At 35.4% G+C, this 16,274-nt stretch overlaps 1 pseudogene; it reads left to right on the top strand.

Annotated features, from left to right (window-relative positions):
• Window positions 1-14,041, top strand: part of LOC149241136 (protein IQ-DOMAIN 13-like) — a 63,344-nt pseudogene extending 49,303 nt beyond the window's left edge.
• Window positions 14,042-16,274: the final 2,233 nt, after the last annotated feature.

Raw genomic sequence — 16,274 nt, 5'->3', positions numbered from 1 at the left:
AAAAAATACCCATTAAACATAAAAAGATTAAATGAATTTAATCCTTCAGCTTGAAATATAAATTTATCTTTCAAATTTCATCGATCATTTTATAGGAATTTTTTTTTTTAAATGTAAGTACATTATGTTATAATTAGTATAACTTTTGAGTGGTTCTAATAATTAAGAGAATGTGTTTTTTTGTATGAGTTCACACGTTCAAATTCAAGGGAATAGAGTGTGTATAATTTCATAAATATTAATATTTAAGTCATCTTGTGGAAATGAATTATTTATCCCATAAACAAAAAAAAATCATATACCAATTTAGTGTCTAATTTCATTAATTTAAAATTAAATTATTACTAATGCAACCATATAAAATAAATGACTGGTAAAAACCCAAAGGCATCAATCCATAATAAATTTCAAAACACTTATTTCATGACACGTCCTGCTAAAAAATCTCTGCATAAAATTAACTAAATTATAACTATTTTATTATTATTAATATTATTATTATTTCAAAGAAACAAGTATGAGAGTTTCATTAGAAATAAAAGTTGGGATCCGACCTAGAACCGTTACATTTTTTCAAAATTACCAATAATCCTTGCAGGTTTGAGATTGAACACAAAGGATTAATCCAACCCCTTAAGTGATTGACCCATGAAACACAAATTTCAGTCCCATTCTACCTAATTTTTTTCCAAAAGACTCCTAAGATCCAAACACATGTACATTCCATTTTTCATTGCTTTTGATTTAATTTTGACTAACTTTTGGTTTTCCTTGGCGAAATAGTTTTTCCTTGCTTCCCCTCTTGAACCCAATCCACATTTTATGTTATATCCGATGACCCTTCAATGAGTGAGTGTTATTATCTTTTGTTTCTTCCTTATTTGCCTCATCTTCCCAAGGAGTTGTTTTTCCTGTTATGTTCCTTGAGGATTTAGAAGGGGCTCTAGATTTCACTAGGGTATGCTACGCTCTTGTTGTTACCGGAGGATCCTCGTACACATCTTCCTCACTGTTTTTTTTTTTTTCGATGAATCTTCTTTGTCAATAACTTCTTCTTGTTTTTCCTTTGCTTCTTTCTTACCCTAAGTCTCTTCTTATTTATATACCATATAATGTTCGATCTGAGCTCCTTCCCACCATTTGGGCCTCTAGTTATTTTTCTAGACTCTATTGTTCTGCAATGCTTTTGACAATTTTTTATTACATGCCCTGTTTCACAACGTGCTCAACATCAAAATTAAACATTTTCATTTCATAATCCAACTTTTGAACCCACACATAATTTGGAGTTGTGAGATTAATCTTACTAGGAAAACCCGTGTTGAGACCCATCTCAACATATACTCGAGCTTATGTGGTATAATAAAAAAAATTAGATTCTGGGCTCCGACAATAAAACTTCCCTAATGCATTACTAATGGAAGATAATGTTGGGAGGTTCCAAAGGTGCAGGGGAAGGTTCAGGAGCCTTACCCAAACATGATCCATGGAGATTGATGTCGTAACTGAATCAAAGGTGGGAGACCAAGGTTGCATGAAAAGGCCAACACTGCTCCAAAACTAGGGCCTGGATTCACAAATATTCTGCTTATCCTCAACATTATAAAAAACCACAACAACAAAAACCTTGAGGCAAAGGGTAAATATTCAGATCATCAGTCAAGAGGGCTTTCCATGTATAAAAAATCCACTTGTGGAAATTAGTCAATTGTGGCCAAAACCCATTAAATTTGTAAATCAAACCCTGATCTAAAAAAAAAAAAAACAACATTGAAGTCATCCTCTTTCTGAGGAACATTAAGGGTCGGAACTTCTTGGACAATCGAAAGAACAGGAATTGGATTTTAGCATGGCAATGTACGAAACTAAGGCATGAGTTGACATTCCTTCAAGAAATGTCTTCTCTAAATAACTAGAATTCACCATTGATTGGAGAGATGCATAAACCCTCCATTAAAAATCCAATGTGTTTTTAACTATTTAACTTTAGTACTTTATTATTATTATTATTAAGGATAAAAAATTTATAAATTTATCTTAAATGCAACAACCCCTGGTTAAAAGTTCACGTAATAAAAGTTAATAAAGGAAAAATAAGACCATGGTTAAGGGACACTTATTCCAAGCTTAATGTTGGGCAAAGATATCTTAGTGGGTATCATTGGATGTGTTTATGGCTAAGGGAAATTGGCAAAGGCAACTTAGACAAATGCATTAAAAAGGAAAAATGCATTTTTGACACATTTGTTTATGAAAATAAAGGAAAATAGGAGAATACGGATGTGAAAGGACACAGGTTGCATGTGAGGAGGAAATTGAAGGAAATTAATGGAAAATGAAGAAAATAGAGGCTTAATTGATAAAAAGGCTTATGAGGATCAATTTGTAACATTTTGTCAGTTTGGTTTCAGAGCTCTCTCATTATTCTCTCTCTCTCTCTCACTTTTGGAAACAAAGTTTTCTTGGAGCACTCTAGCCTTGGAGAAAGGAAGGAAAAGCAAGCAAAATGAAAGGAAGGAAAGCAAGGATCAAGCAAGGAAGAGCAGGATCAAGCAGCTTCAACAGGAATACTTGCAGGTAACATATTGCATGTGTGATTTCCTAGTTGGTTTTGACATGCATGGCTTTGCATGTTGGTGTATGGTTCTCCCGGTGTTGGTGGCATGGTTTTGCCGAGTTATGACAATGGTTTTCAGCCTAGCCTTGCCTTTTTCCAGATATCCATGGTGTGATGGGATTGTTTTCTCAGTTTTGAGCTTTGGAATTGCTGGATGGTTTTAGAATCCAGGACGGAGGTGGTCTCAGGAAAAAATCCTAAAGGCCTAGGAATCTCTCAACCGCTTTTAGCGGGATACACGGTAAAGCCTGAGGGTGGAGTCTAAATTTAGGGCCTAGTGATCTGGTGTGGATTGCAGTAAATCCTGAGAGACAAGGAGACAGAAAATTCCTCAAGGATAGTGATGGAGTCTGTAGGCACTCCTATCTCGATTTGGTTTTGTGATCTCGGTGCCAGTTTTGGTGAGATCACGATTTGGTGAGGGTGGAGGTAGTTTAACTTCTCTATTCCCTTGGTTTTTTTTGGATTGGTTTATCCATGAGATCCCACATTCATGCTTGGAATATGGCATGGGGGTGACTGGCTGAGGAAAGATTTGGTTCAGCCATGTCTACAGTCGGTGATACATGGAAGTCCCGAACCTAGTCAGATTTGCCTATGTTTAATAAAAGCTAATTTCTCTTGATTTTGTACTTGTTAATATGTGGCTTTAATGGTTGTTATTTCATTGTTATTTTCATGGTTTAATGTTGGTTATAAGTATGGTTATATGATTGGTTATTGTCATGGTTATTTCATGTATTTACTTGTAACTGAAAGGATAATGGATGCAAGACCTAATTGATGTCAAAACAGTTAAGGGAAGAGGGTGGTGATCCTTCTTGTCAAGTCTCATATGAGTTATCAGTCATTTATGCTCTGTCTTGTATTAATTTCCTATGGATCACATTGATTCCAAGTGTTTGACAAAATGTCAGTCTCGGTTGGGGATTGTCAAGCCTAGTCCCGGAGTTAGTTTTTGATTTGTAAGTCTTGTTATTATGTAAATCGTGGATTTTAAAATTTTCATTGAGTTCTGGGAAGTGGATTGGGCTCTGGGCCAGAAAAAGTGGCTCAAATCCCGGGGACGTTGGCACATCACTGAGCAGAGAAGTCCCTAGACATTGGCATACCATGTTATGGGAGCGTCCAAATCCTTCTGGATGCATCCATGCCCATATCATGGGAGCATGTAGGGGTTAATTAGTCTAAAAACTCAGTGGGACCCACGGGCTAGTTACCTAAGAGGTTGGGATGGTTCCTGGGAGTCTCGCTATTGGTGTGAAAGGTTTGTATGTTGTGTTTCCGTCGGTTCCACTTCCTTAAGGTGACTTAGGAGGTCGAATCATATCATTGTAACTTCTCATCACATGTTTACCCTGATTGGACGATTACTTGGGTAGATGAGGGAGGAGGGCGTTACATTAAATTATTATTATTATTATTGAGGATACAAAGAAATTATATCTTTATTTTAAATTTGTATTATTTACGCCGATAGGTGTTTCTATTATGAGGTTATTCTTACGGACACTGTAGAGATTTGTCATCCTCCACTATAGAGATTCCCTTTAGGTGTCTTGTACATGTATGTCTATCCTTTCTCCAGGTGTTGTTTTCCCCATCTACCCCCTTGTGGTTATCAAGGAGGGTTTCCCCCCCTCTGATTATTAGGGAAGGTTTCAAGACCATTCATGTAACGAAGAAGTTCCATTGTTGGTCTCATGAAATATTTGACATTCTCATGGATGATAATATATTGAAGCGTTTCACTCATAGTAATGTTAGGATTAGCTGAGAGGTTGGTGGTTCTTTCTCTCTCTTTAATGGTGCCATCACGTCTGTCATTCATAATCTGCAGCATGAAAAGCTTATCATCCAAAAGTAGAGATGTCATTCATAACCTGTAGCAAGACAAGTTTCTCATCCATAAGTGGAGATTTAATGTAATGGACTAGAAGGCATTAACTACAATTATTCTTCTTTTGAATATGAAGATGAATAGCTTAAAGACACTAAGATGAAACTAAAGTCAGAAAACCATTGTCGTTCTTTCTTCTCCTCTTCCAGATTCTGGTGAGATCTAGATTTATCTTAGTGAAAAGCTCCATTTTAGCAACTTTGATTCGACTATAAACATATGAAAATCCCACCAATCCATTCGCTAGAGCCTCGATAGGGTTATTATCATTGTTAGCAGTTGGTCTCTAATTATTAGTGCCCGAATGATCAAAGTCAATCTCTTTGGATGAATTTCGCTGCTTACAATTCTATGACTCCAGTAAATTCCAATCCGTTCTCATAACCTAAATCATTCAACATAACATCACAAAAAGCCCATCTGCGCTCTCCATCCAACCCTTGCTCTTGTATTCTGAAGCAATAAGCTCCATATGGTTATTATTATGTTCATTACTACTACCATGGATGTCATTCATGTTAATTAATAAAACCATGGTGATTAATGCGGTCCGTTTCAAAGGAACCCTCGAAATCTGACGGCTCCACCAGATCTAACAAGTGGTTGTCTGAGATAATGTTATGAAACCAACTCACAAAAAGATAGATCAACGACTTTAAAATCAGCCTCTTCGAGGGCGCAACCTCCTTTACATTACACAAATGAACAATTCTTGGATGATACAAATGACAAGACCCCCTTTCTATATATAGGATCTAAGCAGTCCCAATACAATCAGAGCCTACATAACAATATTGTAGGGCCACAAAAATAACAATAGTGGGCTTCTAGGGGGTACAATAATAACAACATGGGGACTATATGGGCACAATAATACAATAAGGGGGCTGCACTAATAAAAATAAGGGTTTACACTAGTAGTATAGGGACCTAACATGCCCCTCTCCTTCAAAAAGTGTTGTCCTCAACGCTTGAGTAGTTTTGGGTGTTTTTGTATAAGATTCTCATCCTCCCATGTGGAATGTTCAATGGTAAGTTCTTCCACTTGATGAGATACTCTGAAATTTATCGATTTCGTAGCTGTCGATTTCTTGTTTCTGTGACTACTTCGGGTTCCAATATGATTTTTCCTTCTTCATCAAGTTCTGAAAATATTGTTTGAACTGGGATCTTCTACAACTTTTGAAAGAGTGCCCACACTTCTTCATCATTGTTCCATTCATCCTTTGCTTCATTTATTATTCTAGTTGGATAATAAAAATGGCACAAAACAATGCTTCCACATCCTCATCCTTTCTTGAGAATGCATCTGCAACAACATTTTTCTTCCCTTTTTTGTAGATGATTTCAAAGTCATAACCCAACATATTTGTGACCCACTTTTTTTGTTCTTCTGAAGATAATCTTTGTTCTAAAAACTATTTAATACTATCATGATCTGTTTTTACCTTGAAGTGTCTTCCCATTAGGTAAGGTCTGATGTTTGGAGGAACACTTCCTGGAATCAGATGAATAGAATGATCATGATCACGAATAGGTGGGAGGCCTTTGGGGGTCTCAAATACCTTGGAATGATTGTCCAAAATTTTTTGGAGATCTAGAGAAATAGATGATTTCGATGTGAGAACCTCTAGCGAACATAATTGTGCAATTATGCCTCGTTGTTCTTTCTTTAGAAGCTTTGTCACTCCGTTACAGCTGATTATCTTCCGCGGTTTCCGTGTGATACCCCTTAATTCAACTTCCTTTCCTTTTGAAAAAATATTTCATGAAAATTTCTTGAAAATTAAAAGCTATTATACCCAAGGATTGTAGCCATTGGACTCTTAGTACAACATGAGAACCACCCATTGGAATGGAAATCATTGGGTTATTCAATATATATCCTCCCATGGATAGCTTGATATTATGGTACTTTCCATAGCAATTTATGGTTCCTCCACTTGCAACCGTCACTTGACACTCTAGTGTTGGTTATAGGAAGAAATTCAATTCCTTGGCTATCTCACAATGAATAAAATTATGGGTACTGCATGAATCAATCAACACTATTATCTTTTTCTTCTTGATATTTACTTCTATCTTCATAGTTTGAGGAGTGGTAATTCCGACCAATGCATTGCAAGATATGATCAGATTCATTTCTTCTTTATCTAGGGTTTGTTCCCAGTGTATATCCTCTTCTTTTGATGTTTCTTGTTCCTTTTCTTCCTCCTCTTCACAATCTATGTAAAATAATTTATTCTCAGCACACTTATGACCTTTAGTGTATTTTCTATCACAACTGTAAGAAAGCCCTTTTTCTCTTTTTTCTTCCAATTGTTGAGGTGTCAACCTTGTAGGCTGTGGAAGGCTAGGGGAAAAAACACTTCCATATTTATAGTTGTGAGTGATAGGCTTCCTTGTTTCCATAATTTTGCTTTCCATTTTTCTTGCCAACTTGAATGCCTTCTCCAATGAATTAGGTTCCCAAAGACGAACCTCCTATTGAATGTTATCCTTTAAAGTCCCTATGAAGACATCAATCCCCTGCTTCTCTGGAATATCATTTACCCTTATATTCAATTTTTGTAAGTCCTTAATGTGCTCTGACATTGAACCCTTTTGTTTGAGATTTATCAATTGGCTAAAGAAAGTGTTGCTTTTTGTATCCTCATAATGTGCTATCATTTCTTTTGTAAAAATTACCCAAGTGGCAATTTGTTTACGAGAGCAAAGCCATTGATACCAATCAAATTGATTTGGTTACAAATATAAAGTTGCAATACGTACCTTTTGTGTGTTTTGCACATTATGGAGATCGAAATATTGCTCCATCTGTAGTATCCATGTTACGAGATCCTTTCCATCAAACTTCCTCATATTGATCTTTGGAACATGGTGGGTCACTATTAGAGTCTATGAAATCATGATTACCATTTATTTTGTTCTCATCATGAGTTTCCTTATTACCTTTTCGTCATTAGGAAGCCTTTCTTGTAGCAACTTTGTCAAACCTTCCACGTCTTTCTTCAAATCTTCATTGTTGTCATTCTTTGAGTCATGATTAACACTTATTTTTCTCTCATTCTAAGTTTTCTCTACTACCTTTTTTCCATTAGGAAGCCTTTCTTGTACCAACTTTGTCAAACCTTCCTTCCAACCTTCCATGTCCTTCTTCCAATATTCAATGTTGTCTTTCATACCATCCATCTTAGCTTCCACGCATTTCTTTAAACTATCCATCTTATCTTCCACGCCTTTCTTTAAAGCATCCATCTTATCTTCCATGCCTTTCTTTAAACCATCCATATTAGCTTTTGTTACTTTTTGTGAGAGTGAAATTTGTTGCACTTGGACTCGTAATTTTTATATATCATGTTGCATTTATTCCTCCTCTTCATGAATCATGCTAGATCTTTCAGGTTGCTTACTAGTTGTTTCCATTTTATTTCTTTGGGGCATCAATTAATGATAATTATGCCTCTCTATTCCCTTTGAATTCCTTCAAACTAATTTTTCAAACCAAACTTATGCAAAAATTTAAAAAAACTACACACCCTTTTTCACTTTATAGGAGCTCGATATTGAATCTGATGTATCTCTGAAATTTCGGATCCCCAAGGTATGAAATTGCGAACTATGGTAGATCTCTAAGTCCTCTTTCCAACACCACCATTCTGATCAAAATTGGATTCTCCAAGAAAACGTTATGCCCAATCTCCCAAGATGACCCGATTATATAATTTTTTAGTAGAGTGAACTTGTATGAAGTGCCACATGTCACTGTTTCAACCTTCGGACCTGAAAACAATGATCAGAAAGATACAGTCCGTCCTCTTTCTGTAACTTCTTACGAAATTTCAATGTGATACTCAAAGAGAAATTTATGACGATTTTCCCAAGATCACCTGTTTGGGATGTAATTCGGGAGCCTGCAAATATCTTAAATGTCTTGAACCATATTTATGAAAATATAGCGAAACAATATTTAAAATTTAGGCCCGAGCATAATTAATATATCATCTCAAATGGGTTTTAATTTCAGTGTCTGAACCTTCGTAGAAAAAAAACTTATAGCGAAAATGCCACGATGACCTTCTTGAGATGGAATTCTGGAGCTTGCAAAAACCTTAACTTCCTCAGATCATATCTCCGAAATTATAGTGAGACAATATCTAAAATTTGGACCTAAGGATCTTCGAGATTTCTGCTCAAATGTTTTTTTTTTAAGCTTCTAAACCATCATATAATTTTTTTATAGCGAAAATTCCACGATGACCTATTTTGGAGCAACGAAACCCTAGAATCCAAAGCTCTGATACCAAATGTTATGAAACTAGCTCATAAAAAGATAGAAAAGATAGATCAAGGACTTAAAAGTCATCCTCTTCTCTTCGAGGGGGAAACATCCTTTACATTATACAAATGAACAATTCTTGGATGATACAAATGACAAGACCTCCTTTCTATATATAGGAGTCTAAGCGGTCCCAATACAATCAGAACCTACATAACAATATTGTAGGGCCACAACAATAACAATAGTGGGCTTCTATGGGGTAAAATAACAACATGGGGACTATATGGACATAATAATACAATAGGAGGGCTGCACTAATAGCAATAAGGGTTTACACTAGTAGTATAGGGACCTAACAGATAACAATGTCATTGTTGTCTCTTTTTAGAGAGTGCATGGTCTCGTCCAGTTTCTCCTAGGATGACCAATCGATGTGACTCGAACCCCGTATCATGGATCAATAAAAATATACTCTATCCTGACCGGGAAGCCATATTTGTCTCAGACCTCCACTCAAACCATGACTGAGAAAATAAGGTAGTTCCATGACAAGGGAATAACTGAGGTAGTGTCGTGACAGGGGAAGAGGATAGGTGTGAGTGTTCAGTGGAGATGCCAGGTGGGCCTCATGCAAGGGGGGCCCTTGCATGAGGTCTATATGCATGTTATTTTATTATTATTATTTTATTTTAATTGATTTTATATGCTTGGAAAAAATTCAACCCTAACTCCAAGACATAAAATTCTAGACCTAGGTGATGGAGATCGATGGAGGCAACAATAGTCGTAATAGTCCAAACCCAAGCGATGGATATCGATAAAAGGAGGTCAAGTCTCAAATTTGGGACACCACAGGCCAGGGGAGGTTTCAGGCGGTCACATCGGCTTACGACAGGGGAGACGTGGGAGCCCTTGTTGTGTATGGTATGAATCATAGGATTACTTTTGATAATGTTTCTCACTAGCTCAAAGATATCAAGAGTAAGTTTGATAAATCTCTTATTTAGTTCTCATTATGGTATATAGTTAGTCAATAATTTCTTATGCCTCACAATTGTGAGAGGGAGATTCCAAGTTGTTGTGTGTGTCTAAACATCCCTCTAGTCATCATTCTCATGGTTTATATTCATAGAATGCCCTGCTTGATTTCATCTTCAATGTTGCTGCAAAGATGTCTCTTTAAATTATTTATATGGAGACCTTCCCTTTTCAATATCAAAGTTGAAGCAACTAGAACAACTGTAATTATGCTAACATTTTGAAGTTGCTAGATTGTCTATCTTCTTCTAAAGAGGTAAGTTTTCTCTCTTTTTTTTTAATGTAGTTGTCTATTTGTGGTTTTTAATATAATCAACAATTGTAAAGACGTCGTAAAATTGACTACAGGTTTATAACACCCCACCCCCCATTTAACCACTTTAACATACTTACCAGAGTAAACATGAGTTGATATTTACTATGCATGACTCGAATTCCAAGATGCAAATATGAAAATGGGGCCTAACTTGCCTTGCACATGTTATTCGTTTCTACAAACATTTTGTGACCATGATACCTGTAAGTCATGGATGCATAGTTTGTTCACTATTTTCATTAGTTTCTTTAGAGAATCATCAAGAAGGCTTGCTTCTCTCTATTACTAGATGCAACAACACACATTATCTCATGCATTCATAGAAAGTAATTAAGAGCCCATCAAACCATGAAATGGATCCATAACAGGAGCATATCATAAATTAAGAAATATACCATTCATGTAACCAACATTTAACTAGAATATAACCACGAAAAACCAATCATAAAATCCACATAATCACAAGTAAAAATGCTCATAGATAAAAATAGGAAAATAACTCTTATTAACTTGTGCAAAAACCAACCAAGTCAGGACTTCCATGTACCGCATGACCATAGATTGGGTTGAACCAAATATTTCTTCCAACCAATCACCCCTGTGCCATATTCCAAGCATGAATGTGGGATCTCATGGGATAAACCAAAACATAATCAACCAAGGACTCTAGAGGTTAAACCACCTCCACCCTCAAGTTATCGTGATCTCACCTAAACTGGTCCCGAGATCAGAAAAATAAACCAAGCTTGGATGCCTCAGAATTTATTCACCACACCTTGAGGAATTCTCCTATCTCCACCTACTTATTGAGGGATTCTTGGAGAAAAATATCTCCACGCACTTGTTGAGGTATTCATGGAGAAAACCGTCTCCACCCCCAACCATTGGGAACTTTCCAAAACCTTTCGGTAATCGAAAGTTCAACCAAGAATGAATCCCATCACACCACGGTTATCCAAGAAATGACAAGGCAAGTCTGAAACCATTGTCAAACCATGCAAAACCCATGCCAATGACAACAAAATGAAGCAAATAACAAAATGCATGTACCATGTATTCATATCCCAACAAGGAAATCACACATGCAACTTGTTACCTACAAGATCTTCCCATTGAAGTTGTTCATCCCAACTTCTCCTCGCTTTCCTTTGCTTGTCCTTTTCCTTTCTTTCCTTTCCTTGATTGCTATCTCCTCTTGGCCCTCTCTCTCTCTCTCAAGCTGATCCAAAACCAAAACTGACAAAAATCTAAGCCAAAAGTTGCAAATTGTTTCCTTTAATTTCCTTAGCATACAAATTTGTGTCTCTTCACCTTCATTTTCTCCTATTTTTCTTTATTTTCATAATTAAATGCCAATTATTGCCTCTTTTCCTTTGTCAATGCCTTTTTCAATTTCCATAGCCATTATTAAACCAAAAGTGATGCCCACTAAAGTGTTTCCCAACATTTATCTTGTAATACATGTCCCATAACCTTGGTCTTATTTTTCCTTTATTATCCTTTATTACATGAAATAATAACCTAGGGTTGTTACAAGGTTGCTCAAAGGATTCGTGTGATTAAATTGATTGCAGGTTGCTCAAAGGATTGGTGTTGATGTCTGAAAGTAATGAGACTGACATGGATATGCATTACAACTCCAATGCAAAGTAAGTTTTAGACATATAAATACATTTGATTTTTCCTGCACTCGTGCCCCATTGCTAGGGATATATGTTTTTGCACTGTATAGCTATTGGGTTAGATTCCAAGCTGTTGTGTGTGTCTAAACATCCCTCTAGTCATCATTCTCATGGTTTGTATTTCATAGAATGTCTTGACTTGATTTCATCTTCAATGTTGTTGCAAATATGTCTCTTTAAATAATTTATATGGAGACATTCCCTTTTCAATATCGAAGTTGAAAAAACTAGAACAATTGTAAGTGTGCTAACATTTTGCAGTTGCTAGATTGGCTATGTTCTTCTAAAGAGGTAAGTCTACTCTCATTTTTTTATGTAGTTTCCTATTTGCAGCTTTTATTATAATCACAAAATTGACTGCAGGTTGCTCAAAGATTGGTGTGATGAAATTGACTACAGGTTTCTCAAAGGATTGGTGTGGATGTCTGAAAGTAATGAGACAGACATGGCTATGCATTAAAACTCTAATGCAAAGTAAGTTTTAGAAATATAAATACCTTTGATTTTTTCTACACTCATGCCCCATTGCTAGGGATATCTATTTATGCACTGTATAACTATTGGGTCAAATTCCCAAGCTTCCTAAAACAAAAATTGTACATAAACCTGCATCCGAGTGAATGAAAAAGCCAATCCCCAACAACATGTTGGTTAGCTTCTCTTGCGACCATTTGTACCTAAAGTATGTTGTCTACCCATTTTAGAAACGATGTTGTGTAGGTGATGGGTAGAAGGATCAAGATTTTTCCTTTCTACAATAGAATTATCTAAGGACAAAGATAAGTAAAGAATTTTTGAAACATATACCTTAACATCTATGCTCAGAGGTGTCAGCAGTTAGAACTATATTTGCTTAGAAAGACTACTAAGTTTTGTTGAGTATAGGTTGTTTTGACCTTTGATATATTGTTTCCATTGTTAGGTGATTGTATTATATCATATTTATAAACTCTCAAATTCTTTTTACATAGGAATGGCCATTTTTGGCTGGAGAAATAGATCTAATGTCAAAGCCTTTATACAACAAGTATGAAATTTTGTTGAAACTTTAATATTTCATGTATTCTTTCTTTGTATTACTGAAAGCAACAATTGTTTTAGTCCAACAAAATAAGCAAGTTTTGTGTATATGTAGTTCTTTTCTTAAGGAAATTTAGTTGGTTTCAATGAAAATAGTGCATGCTTCTTTATCGTCCCCTTGTTGTCCAATTGCATTGTTCGCACTTGTAAAAGACTAAAAAATGCTATTTCTGAATAGTTTGAAGCTGATCATCAACAAGATTGGGACAACAACATGCTAACCAATTGAGGCAAGATTTCAAAGCAAAATAAAGGTTGTTATTAAGCGAGAGAGGGTGTTGGCCTATTCATTTTCTCATCATGTTTGTGCTTAATTGTTGCTTGAAACTGCTAATATGCCAAATTCATCAATCTATTTCACACATTTTGGTAACCTTTCATGTTTACAGCTATGGAAGAATCCTCCAAAATCAATCCAGACCATGTTGATGGAGATTGATCCCGAGAATCCTCACTGGGGATGGAGCTAGTTAGATCGCTGGATGGAAACTAGGCCATGGGACAACCACATGATGACCACGAAGGAAAATTATAATAGGAAACTTCAAACTATAAGAGAGATTGGACAAAAAAAATCACATATAGAGTTAAATCAGTGTAGTGTGGAATTGACCAATATTGATACCATAAAATTTGATCCATTTACTCCCCTTTCAAAATCCTCCATACTGAATAAGATGTTATTCATGAGGACAAAACAAAGAGTTATGACAATGTTTTGGGGTCAGGAAGATGAAGATACAACTCTTGTAATGGTGTAGTAGGTACATCTTCTATGAGAGATGATGAAAGCCTTATGAGCTCTCCTAGAATTCCCAACTACATGGCATCTACAGAGTCTTCCAAAGCAAAGGTTAGATCACTGAGTACTCCAAAACAGAAGCCTAGAATTCCCAACACAAAGCTTATTTCATATAGAAGGAAAAGGCTATCTTTTCCTTTGTTAGAGGCCATTTCAAGCCCATACAAGTCCACTAAAGGCTCCATGTTTCCTCATACAAGTCCCAATTTGAAAGGGCTTTCAGGACCATCGAAATCAAAGAAGTTTATCAATTCTTTGAAAGATCTTAGTATTGAATCAGACAATTCCTCTCTGACTTGGGGTCACAGAAAACCTTTTAGATAAGTATTTGTCTAGGTACACGCCTCAGCTACTATAATATGGATTGACATTGCCAGCATGTAGAGGAGACATATTTTTCTTAGAATTACAAAAGTTTGCTTAGGTGGAATGAGCTTGGAAGTTGGGGGTACTAGCCTCTTATGGATTCCAGTGATACCTATTTCTATTTGATATTTCAGCTAAAGTAATTTTCTTGCAATAAGATATTTATAAACACCTTGGAAAATCTCATTTCGTTGACACTGCATGTTGGGGCATTGTTAAGATTTGGGAGGGTTAGAAAGCCATAGAAGGTTATCCTACTCGTTTCCAAGTATGTTATAATAGATTTAGCAAGGGTTTAGAGTGAATTCACAAAGAAATAAAATTAATGTTGCTAGTAATTTGTACTTAGAAGAGTGCATTAAGGATTGTTACAAATTCAGGATAAGCAATTAATTTAAAGGGATTCAGTCATTGAATGAGGTCAAATGCCTAAATTGTGAAGACATTTCTTCCTGTCATTGGCTGAAAATTGTCAAGTGCTATGACTTTGTGTTGGGCTTTAACCAACGATCAATCACATTGTGCACCTTTTCAAACTTCCTTTATTTTCAGAATGAAAATACACTTGTACCATTATTATGAAATGCAAACATTTTATAGTAGGTTATAATTTTTTCTTTCCTTTGACTAGATCTTTCATATTAGCTTCGAAGTGATGTTAATACATTTTACTATAATCGTAGACATTTCAATATGTAATTCATTTGTTATTCGTGGCATTTGAGCTAAGGCAGGAATGAGATTTTGGCTTGTTGCATTAGCATTGATTTCCCTATATGGACTTTTGACTTCTTTGCAAATTTTAAATAGAGAACTACAAGAACTGTACATGCATTGTCATATTATATATTACAAAATATGAAATGCAAAAGGGAATTGGTTTTTACTCTTGGTCTTGAGCAATGGTTTTCAGGGAGTGTGGAACTGATGATTTATGTTTTGATATTGCGTAGAAATGTTTTCTTGATGGGAAATATGTTGGCACTCATAGCAAATTTCCTACTAAATCGTATCAAATTTCATACTTTATAGCCTTAAGTTTGTAGGGGATAATAACACATTTGGTCGGGTGACAAATTGAACAAAATTAGTTACTGTTTTAATGCAATGCCATATATTTTTCTCTTCTTCCAATGCAAAGTCCATCATGTAACTATGTAATGTTGTGCCTATTTTCTAAACATTTCTTCCAGGAAGATAGATTGAACAATGTGTTGGAATTTCTTATAAACAATTTGGTAATTCATATCATAAAAATTCTAGACAGGTAAATATAATATATTAATTAACTGATGAAAAATACAACATTTTATGAAATGTTACAGTGTCATATGCTTTCTGCATAACATAAACTTAGAAATGAGAAAACATCTACGCATGTTTTACATAATGCTAACCTATGCCTAGAAATTTAATGTGTCCCTAAGTTTTATTCCAAGATTCTCATATGTTGTGCCTTAGCAATCCTGCATCCCCACTGCATTCCTTCATTACTATAGCTTGCTACATTCTTATAAGCAGAGGAAAAATAGTTTTCAAGAATTAGTTACAAAAATTCCTCTTGTTTGCAACTATACAAAATGTTACAGGAAACTGCATGTCTATGTGACCTAAACACAAAAGACAAGACATGAAAGATAGATATTATATATGGACAACATACATAACACAGATAATTAGGTTTTTTTCTTTGACACTCCTAGTTAGTGTAATATTTGTTATATTATTGTACTTGCTACACTTCAAATAATGTCTTGCAAAACATAGTTTTATGTTTTATAATTACTTTGTTAAGTGTATCCACCATCATTGTTTTTATAAGAGTACAATTGGACACTTTCTTGTGTTCTAACATTTTTTAAGATGAAATGGTATTGAATTTTGGTGTTTAGTTCTTGTATTACTTGTATTCAATAATGTTCAATAACTCCTGTATGATTACTTCATCTGTAGACAATAGGCCCTTCGAGAGGGAGATGGTGCTCCACTCAAACCATGATTTGTGATCAATGTCCCACATATCTCTCCACACAAAAAAAATGTCATTTTCCCTTGGAGCTTCCTTGCCTAATATGCTCACAATGCCCTCAATGCTTTCTTGTGTTTCTACAGCTTGCAATACACTGACCTAGGACTTTCCAAGTACAAATTAGAAAAAGGAGGAAAAGGGTCAAATAATTTCCTCTATTTT

The sequence above is a fragment of the Pinus tabuliformis genome, chromosome 8, assembly GCF_031772625.1.
Source record: "Pinus tabuliformis cultivar Carrire ecotype Pingquan chromosome 8, CPIR1, whole genome shotgun sequence".
Taxonomy (NCBI): domain Eukaryota; kingdom Viridiplantae; phylum Streptophyta; class Pinopsida; order Pinales; family Pinaceae; genus Pinus; species Pinus tabuliformis.
The sequence above is the reverse complement of the archived record's forward strand: the minus strand, read 5'-3'. Positions and strand labels throughout refer to the sequence as shown.